The 9,851-nt window shown below is 35.5% G+C and overlaps 1 long non-coding RNA gene across 1 annotated transcript; it reads left to right on the top strand.

The window, feature by feature from the left end:
• Positions 1 to 607: 607 nt before the first annotated feature.
• Positions 608 to 9,594, top strand: LOC141277636 (uncharacterized). The gene is made up of 3 exons (XR_012329372.1): positions 608 to 706; positions 3,350 to 3,406; positions 9,555 to 9,594. It is a non-coding gene; the product is annotated as an uncharacterized lncRNA (long non-coding RNA).
• Positions 9,595 to 9,851: the final 257 nt, after the last annotated feature.

Raw genomic sequence — 9,851 nt, 5'->3', positions numbered from 1 at the left:
CAATACTGATGGTGGTAATTAGCTGAGATCTACTCAGTCTTCATTTCTTTCCATGATAATACTTGCAAGGATATTTTATTTAGAACTTCCTAAATACAGCAACTTATTCATTTAGGATAAATGAGTGAGTGAAAATGTGACTATGTGTACCCCTAAACCAAGCACTGTTTTGTAAGCTCAATGAGAGCAGGGATTCTAATTGCTTCAAGTTTAGATATTTAAACAAGTCTTTAAATAAAATTTATTGCAAAGCAAACTTATTTCCTGAAATATTTCTGCTGTCAGTTAATAATTACTTATTTTATTTGCATGGTTCTATGGTTTTCTAACCTACTCTGATGGTTCTGTGTATGTTCACTGCATTCTGGCAATGAAGTGAGTGTGTGTGTGGTGGGGGTGGTGGTGCATGTGTTTGTGTGTGTGTGTTGTGTTCAAGGTGGGTGTTGTTATCTGTTTTATTAGGTGAGAAGATAATGTAAATTTATTTAAATTTAAAGAGTTTATTTCATTGATCAGAGTCATGGACATCATTGACAAGAGCAGCTCGTGTTTCTATTAACAGTTTTATTTCTCCTATCACAGAGGCCCTTGTTAATGAAAATGTGTTCAGTGGACCAGTCATCTTCTGAAACTCATTAAAAATGCAGAATCTTGGGCCCCAATCCAGACCTACTGAATCAGAATTTGCCTGTAATGAGATCCTCAGGTAATTCATATGCCCATTAAAGTACCAAGAAGTATTGACATAAGCATATAGACTTTTATTAATTCACTTTGGTTTGACCAAACAACCTAACACTTAATAGTTTAAAGAAACAACTCATTTGTTTACTCATGATTGTGTGGGTAGTTAATTTCGGCTTGGTACACCTGGGACTTTTTTCTCTGTTGTGTAAATTACATTTCCTAATGTATTTGTAGTTAAACTCAACCATGTGGTGTTCATTATCAAGAAGCCTAGCCCAGGTTCTTTCACATGGTGATAATTGCAGTGTTCCCAAGAGCACTGGGAACAGCAGTTTCCAAGCCTTGGCTTGTGTCATGTCTGGTAATGTCCTATTAATCAAATTAAGTCATATGACCGAACTCAGATCTTAAATCTAATGGATTCAAGTCATAGGCTCCAGCTCTTGATGAGAGGAGCTGCAAAGTCTCACTGTCAAGGAGGGGAGTGGTGGCAAGGATGTGAAGAATCTGTGATCATTTTGCCATCTACTGCAAGTACAAAATACCCAAACCCTCCTATTTCCCAGTGAACATAAAAATAACCCACTATTGCTTTATTCTCTACCAAGTAAGTGGACCTAATTCAGGAAACTGAGGCAAATGGACTCAGGCTACATTTAATCATTCATTCATTCACTGATTAAAATCTTCATGGCCTCTTCCTTCTCATAGGCAAAGTAAAAGTAGCTGATCTCAGATGGTATAATAATTGCATATTGTTAGTTGACAAAGTTAATTTATAGATTAGAGATTGAATGATCTAGTAAACATATATTATTGTAGATACGCAGGCCACATCTCTGATACAGTATCTCACATTAGATAGTAATTTAAATTACTTGTAATAATATATAGACAGAGTGTATATCCCTGTGTGCACATATGTGTGCATGTGTATTTGTAATTTGCATGAATCTAAGGATGCTGAGACAAAATCTGAAGAAGTCGCAAATTGTGATGGTACACTTCAGCAGGAAAGACTTCAAAGACGGCTCAAGATCTAAAGATAAACAACTTTTTAAAAGATTTATACAGTTTCTAAAGGTTGCTTTCTATTCACAGTTATTACAAAATATTGGCTCTATTCCCCATGTTGTATAATACATCCTTGAGCCTGTCTTACACCCAATAGTTTGTACCTCCCACTCCCCAACCCCTATACTGCCCTTCTCCCCTCTCCCCACTGATAACCACTAGTTTGTTCTCTATATCTGTCTGCTTTTTTCTTATATTCACTAGTTTGTTTTATTTTTTAGATTCAACGTATAAGTGATATCATACAGTATTTCTTTTTTTCTTTATCTAAAGATAAAGAACTAACATTACTAACATCTAAAAGTACAGTAAAACCTTAATTAACCATGATCAAATAAACTTCAGTTCCTTATTATAATTATGCTATTCTGGCTATATTGTATTTCTGCCTAAAAGGCAAATATTTTAAAAATCTATACACACATGCTCATACTTCTACACAAATAACGAGCATAATATCTGGCACACTGAAGTATCCAATAATTGTTAATGAATGAACACATACCTTACATTTTAATAGACTTTCATATAGATTTTTGTATACTTGTCTAAATTAAACTTTATAATAAACCTACAAGCTAGATGCAAGTATATTTTTTTCAAATTAGACAAACAAACGAAAGTACATCTAGAGAGGTCTGAGGATCTGAATACACTCAGTTCAGCCTCTTATACCATCTCTACCTACAGGCCTGCAAATAGTGCAGGCATTGAAAATATTGAGAGGGAAAAACCATAAGTCCTTCAATCATCAAAAAATATCCCAATCTGTTGCCTATATGATATGGCAAATGCAGCAAAGTGGGCAAACATATTGGAAATAGTCTTCAATGAAAGGTTTTTTGGAGTTAAGATTCTTTTCCTAAGAAAAATTGAATAGCCAGAATACTCCAATAGATGAACATTTTGGTTAATAGTAGTTTTATTGTAGTTCACTAAAATTCTCTATTATTCTATATTATGCCAAAACAATAATCTCACTTATGAAAATATTCAAAATAGCTGACCACATAGGTCAAAAGTGGGTTCTAGGGCTTCCCTGGTGGCGCAGTGGTTGAGAGTCCGCCTGCCAATGCAGGGGACACAGGTACGTGCCCCGGTCCGGGAACATCCCACATGCCGCAGAGCGGCTGGGCCCGTGAGCCATGGCCGCTGAGCCTGCGCGTCTGGAGCCTGTGCTCCGTGACCGGAGAGGCCACAACAGTGAGAGGCCCGCGTACCGCAAAAAAAAAAAAAGTGAGTTCTAAATTCATGTGATTTTTCACTTTTCAACTAGCTTTTTTTTAGCATCGTAAAGAAATGTTTGTCTCCTCACTTCTGCTACCTGACATAAGGAGCTTCCCTCGATGAGTCATTATCATAGTTGCTAGTCATTATTTATCCATGTTATACAATAAAATAATGAGAAAAATTAGAGTGAACAATATGTTGTCATAACATAATGCATTGAGTTTGTGAAGTGGGAAAATTGTTTATGAATAATATTCACACCTATAGATTTTTACGTGTTTTAAAACATCTTAAAAAATAATACACAAGTATAATATTAAAAACATTCACATCTCCCTTGGTTCTTTCTATTTTGAAGGACCCAATACTTACGGTAAAGGAGAGACCAGATACATGAGACGATGAGCAGCAAATAGTAAGTATCTAAGGGGTGTGGGCTAGGAAAACTTCCTCTATGGTAAATGCCCGCTTTCACGCAAAAGAACGGAACATTCACCGTAAGGTTGCTCTGAAGATAAGTTACAATTGTGCAGATATTTTAGTGAATTGCTTAGTGGTCATTGTTTTCTGAATTAACGTCACAGTCATCTACCTGCTTTCTCTTTAGTGTTTTTTATATATCTGATATCATAAAGACATTTACAGAGATTTGCAGCATGTTTTAAAAATGAATGATAATGTTGGGTTGTGATATTATCATTTATAGTAAGAAATATATATTTGGTCCCCATCAGAGTTTCTGGCACAGAACTCCTAAAAACCCCTTGGAATTTCCTAAGTTTTGAGAGAAGCAAAGGTGTCTTTTATTGTGTTAATGAGGCGTCTTTGTGACTGTACCTACTGTTGGGGGCTGGTTGACAGGGAACCAATCCTGTTGTTAGAGGGTTAGAATTTTCAGCCCCAGCCCCTGACCTCTGGGGAGGGAGAGGGGCTGAAGGTTAAATCAGTTGCCAGTGGCCAATGATTTAATCAATCATACCCACATAAAACCCCAAAAAGACAGGGTTCAGAGAGCTTCCGGGCTGGTGAACACGTGGAGGTGCAGGGAGAGTGGTGCACCTGGAAGAGGGCATGGAAGCCCTGTGCCTATCCCCCATACCTTGCCTTATGCATCTCTTCCATCTGGCTGTTTCTGAGTTACACCTTTTTATAATAAACTGGTGTTCTAGTAAATGAAAAGTTTCTCTAATTTCTGTGAGTTGCTCTAGCAAATTAATTGAACCTGAGGAGGGGGTCGTGGGAACCTCTGATTTATAGCCAGTGGGTCAGAAGTACAGGTAACAACCTGAACTTGCAAAGGGCATCTGAAATCCAAGGAGGGGGTCATTGGAACTTCTAGTCTATAGCCAGTTTGTCAGAAGCACAGGTGATATCCTGGGCTTGCAATTGGTTCCTGAAGTGGGGAGAAGCAGTCTTGTAGGACTGAACCCTTAACCTGTAGAATCTGACGCCATCTCCAGGTAGATGTGTCTGAATTGAGTTAGACTGTAGGACGCTCCGCTGGTGATGGGGCATTGCTTGTGGTAGGTGTGGGTAACCCTCCTCCTACTTTGAATTTGGGCCTAGGAATTCAAATATGGGTCAATAGATATCTAAGATATATATATATATATATGTATATATATATAGTATTCTGTTAGTAACTTCAACTGTTTTGCTAGAAATGTATGAATATTCTCAGGATAATTATGTATTTGTACTTTGAAATTGTTTATTTGTATACATTAGAGAGAAGTCAGTCTGAGTGAATTCATTCGATGGGTGTTTATTAAGAACCTATTATGTGCTAGGAACTGTTCTAGTTGCTGGATATAGAGCAGTGAACAAAAGAGGCAAATATCACTACCAATGTGAGGCATATTAAGAGGACAATTAAAATTAATAATTTCATAACATATTTATATAAATATAGTTTGAGAATTTCTCAAGTATATAATTTCAAAGAAACTAAAAGGTTAACAATTGGGGTTCCTTGACAAAACATATTTTAACAAAAATATAATTTGGAATTACATTATTGATGGTCTGTGTTAAAGTTTATTAGATAAATGCAGTATCTTAAATGTTCTAATGTCAGACTGCCTTAGGGATTCAGTAGAAGGAGGCTAGGTTTGGATTAGTGAGAAAATGTTTAAGTAACTTGTCCAAGATCTCAAAACTATTGAATGACAGAGCCAGATTTTTAACCTACTACATTATCGAGTCATTCTACTTTGCTTTTTATTTATCTGACCTGATTCTCTAAATCACTCAGTGATACTCTCTCATTGGTCTCCATCCATCACATGGCCCACTTCCAGAAGGTTCTGCTCACATTCTCTCTTTGTGATAGATGTACCTAGATCTAGGGGATCCAGCTCTCGGTGACCTCAGTCATCTCTAATTATTCCTAAGAACAGACTGTCAGAGAGGCCCCAGCTATCCCCACTCAGACTTCTCCCTTTCATTCAGACAAAATTTCCTTACTGAAATATGGCAAAAATCTCCCAGTAAATGCTCAGCAAGTAATGCTAGTTTCTGATTGGTATTATTCACCAATAACATGGGGCTGATCCTAGAGAGAATTGTTAAATAATAACCACAACATTTCTTGAGTAATCCCTTGTGTCAGGTATTATGCTAAGCACTTTTCCAAAATTATGACATTTATTTCCCATCATGTATTTGCGAGTTAAGTACTATTAATTTGTCTTTTTTGAGAAACTAGGAGACTGAGTTCAGATAGATTAAGTAACTTACCAAAGGCCACACAAATAGTGAATGATGGAGCCAGGAGGTAATGGTAACAACTGAATGTAATGCAGTGGAAGAAAAAACAGAGAAAGCTGAACTGAAATATATGTCCAAAAGAAAAAGTGCTATTATAGTTTAAATGCTTAATTTGAGCACATTTAATATGAAATATTGCCACGAAACCTCTACAGATGGGAGTGGGAGTGGACGTAGGATAGCTAGATACAGTGGAGTTTTTATTTTTCCTAATAAGTTTAGTACATCAATCCAAAAGAAAAATTATACACAATACTAAAGTAAGCATATTTTGAACAATAACTATGTATTGTGTTGACAGGGAGATGTAAACCATTGGTATTACCATCCACTAAAAGGATTTGCAATTAGAAGTAGAGCACAACTGTTTGCATTTTATCAAAAATGTTAATATTTGGAGTTATACTGCTGATATTATTCTTTGGATTTTAATAATAAGGTGAATGTTGATTATGCCAATACTATAGTTTTTTGTTTAAGTATCACGGGCATGCACCTCTCAGGCCTCACACTTCCGTAATATTGAGTAATAATAAATAATAAATAAATTTTAATGCACAGTTAAATGCATTATCTCATTTAATTGTGACAATCACTTTATATATTTTTTTATAGATAGATAGCTAGACAGATAGATACATAGATACATACGTCTGTGCCTTTTCCAAAGCTGGAATATGGGGATTATTTATATTTATATATAAGTTATATATAAATACAAATATATAGAATTCTCATATTCCAGCTTTGGAAAAGGTATCAAAGTCAGCTTGTCCAAGATTATACACTTAGTAAGGATGGAGCTGGGAATGATAAAGTATATCTTCTATGCATTCTGCAGCTCTACTTTGTTTGCTCAAAGTAGAGATCCAACACGGGGAGAAGTTCCAGAGGGCCTATATCTCTAATATTCTTTGCACATGTAATATGCACTTATTGCCTGAGTTCAGACCCTCATCATTTTTTTGTCTGGAATATTGCTAGAGGCTTCTAAGTGGTCTCTATGTAATATCTCCCATTTCTTCTAGCTCTAGTCTAGTCTCCATAGTGGAAAATAACACTTTCTTACTTAAAACTCTTCAATTTTACCCCAGTACGTATGAATTAAAACTCAAATTTTTATTGTGATAAATGAAACACTTCTTAATCTGACCACTATCTAGATTCACAATCTCCTCATCCACCATTCACTCAAATATTGTCTTTTCCACTAACCATTTCTAATAACACACTATACTATCTTGCAACTTGGTGCTTTAGACTGGAATGTCCTTAGCCCTTTTGTCCACTGGGGAAAAAAAAAACCAACAACTCCTACTATTTTTTAAAACTCAAGCATTACTTTTTCTTGGAAGGCTTTCATGAACTTTACTCTCACCCCCAGGCAAAGTAGTTGCTGCTTCTTATAAAGCACTCTTTACTCACTTAGCTTATTCATAGTATTCAAAGTGATTGCATACATCCTTTTCTTTTTCCTTACTGTGATTTGCTAAGGATAGTGGGCTAAATTTTATTAATTTCTTTGCACTCAAAACATTTCAGAGTGCATGACGTGTAGCAGGCACCAGATAAATATTTATTAAATAAAAGAGTAAAAGAAAGAATGATGGATAGAAGGATGAATACTCAAAATATTAATGGGTTGAGATTATTCACTCACAATTAAAATATCTTTTTGTAAATGAAACAGATTCTTCAGACAAATGATCATGCACTTGAATTAGTTAAGTTCAAAATAATAAGATTTTTGAGTTTTTTTCCCTAACTTACTATGAAATATACCTTCCCTTTTTTTCTTTTTTCTTTTTTTTACAAATATATGATATTTCATAAGGACTAAAAGGTCACTGAATAAATACTAATGGACTGTATCTTTTCTTCATTTATTTTGTCTTTGAATTGAGGTAAGATTTATGCTTAAAATATGTGATGTTATCTTTATTTTAATAAAATGTTTACCATCTCCATAAGAAATAATGAGTTGTAAGTTATTGTGTAAATCTTCACAGTGGCTACATTGCCATTTGTCCTGGGCTTCTTACTTCACAGTGCGCTAGGTGAAATGATCACAGTATAACGTGCAACCTATTGTGACTTTTTGGCTTAATGAGAAATTAAATGTAGAGCATGGTTCCAAGACTCACTCCTAAAGCAGATATAAATTTATGCAGTTCATTCATTGACAGTTGAACTTTTTTTCACATGCAGAATAACTTTTTTTTTTCTTTTTTTTGCGGTACGCGGGCCTCTCACCGCTTCGGCCCCTCCCGCCGCAGAGCACAGGCCCCGGATGCTCAGGCCCAGCGGCCATGGCCCACGGGCCTAGCTGCCCCGTGGCATGCAGGATCCTCCCGGACCGGGCCACGAACCCGTGCCCCCCGCACCGGCAGGCAGACCCCAACCACTGCCCCACCAGGGAAGCCCACGAAAGAACTTTTTAATGGCTATAGTTATCTAAACCTCCCTTTTATTTGAGGAAATTAATCATTGAAAATATAAAATACTGTCTTCAGTTTTTATCCAGAGACAACTGCAGCTATCTGTAGACACTGTAGCCAATGGAAATGACACTAATGAAAAAATGCACTTTATAGTAAATTTTCAATATTTTTTCATCCTATTCCTATTTTGGGGGACTCAAAAATAGAATGATTTTTCCTACTAAATCAGTTTATACTGAGCCACTATTTTGTTTTGTTTTTCCTTTTCTTCCCTACTTCCCAAATGAAATGAATCCAGTAAAATTTCTTACTGTGGATAAGTCACTTCACATACAAACACTGTCAAAAGCATCAGCACAGCCATGTGGATAACAATGTTACCTGATAGTTGATTTAAAAGTGAAATCCCACAGTTAAATACAGAAATTCAAAATTGGCCCAATTTTATACATGCCTCCACCCACTCGGACCTGAAAGACTTAGAATAAGGAAGGATGTTTAACATAGGCGATCAATCATAAGGGTATTAATTTGGAGACAATTTGTCCACATGCTTTGTCACAAGTAATTTGCTTTCAATGATAAATAAAATATCACATTGTGTAAAAATTTATTTTTTCAGTGATTTTAATTCAACAAGAAAAAAATTTAGTTAAGTAAGACATTCAGAAAAGTACAAAAATCTCAAGTTTACAACTCCATGTAACCCCCATGTAAAACCATGTATCCACTACTAAGTAAAAGAAACAATATTGCCAGTGTTCTGGAAGCCCCATTTAGGTCCTTCCTAAGTACTCTCCCCACCTTTTATCCCAAAGGGAACCATTATCCTCACTACTAATAAAATAGACTTTTCTGTGATTTGAGCTTTATATAAATACATAAACTATATATTCTGTTATGTCTGGCTTCTTACACTCAGTGTAATGATTTGAGGTTTATTTATGTTGTCATGTATGGTAGTACTTCATGCAATTTCATTACTAATAGTATACTCTGTGGTTATACTGACATTTATTTATCCATTATATTGTTGATAAACATCCGTTTCCGGTTTGGGGCTGTTATGATTAGTGCTGAGTTGAAGCATCTTGACATTGTTATTTTTTTGGCAAAAATGTGAACTCATTTCTGTCAGATATATCTGTAGGGGTGGAATTGCTGCATCAGAGGGTATGCATATCTCCAACTTTGGCATACAATGCTGAAGACTCTTACAAATTGTTGTAACAATGTAAACTCTGATCTTTTTCTGTTCTAGTATCCCATCCAGAGTAAGACATTTTATATAGTCATCATGTTTCTTTAGGCTCTTCTTATTGGTGACAGTTTCTGTCTCTTCTTTCCTTCTAGGAATTCAATCATCATACAAAAATTACACGTTTTCAGCATTTTCCTCCCTTTTATCTCTCCAGGTTTGTGTCTGGATATTTTCTTTGGATCTATTTTTTGGTTTACTAATTCTCTCCTCAACAGAGTCTAATCTGTTCAACCTATCGCATCTTTTACTTGAGTTATTTCACTTCATAGTTGTATAATTTATTTAGCACATATGTGTAGTTTTCAGTTCTATCTTAAAATTCTCAATCTTGTCTTCTATTTGATTGTCCTATTGTTTATAATTATTTTAATTCCATATATAAAAATTCC

This window comes from Tursiops truncatus, chromosome X, assembly GCF_011762595.2.
Source record: "Tursiops truncatus isolate mTurTru1 chromosome X, mTurTru1.mat.Y, whole genome shotgun sequence".
In the NCBI taxonomy this organism is placed as follows: domain Eukaryota; kingdom Metazoa; phylum Chordata; class Mammalia; order Artiodactyla; family Delphinidae; genus Tursiops; species Tursiops truncatus.
Note: the sequence above shows the minus strand (reverse complement) of the source record. Positions and strands in the feature narration are given on the sequence as shown.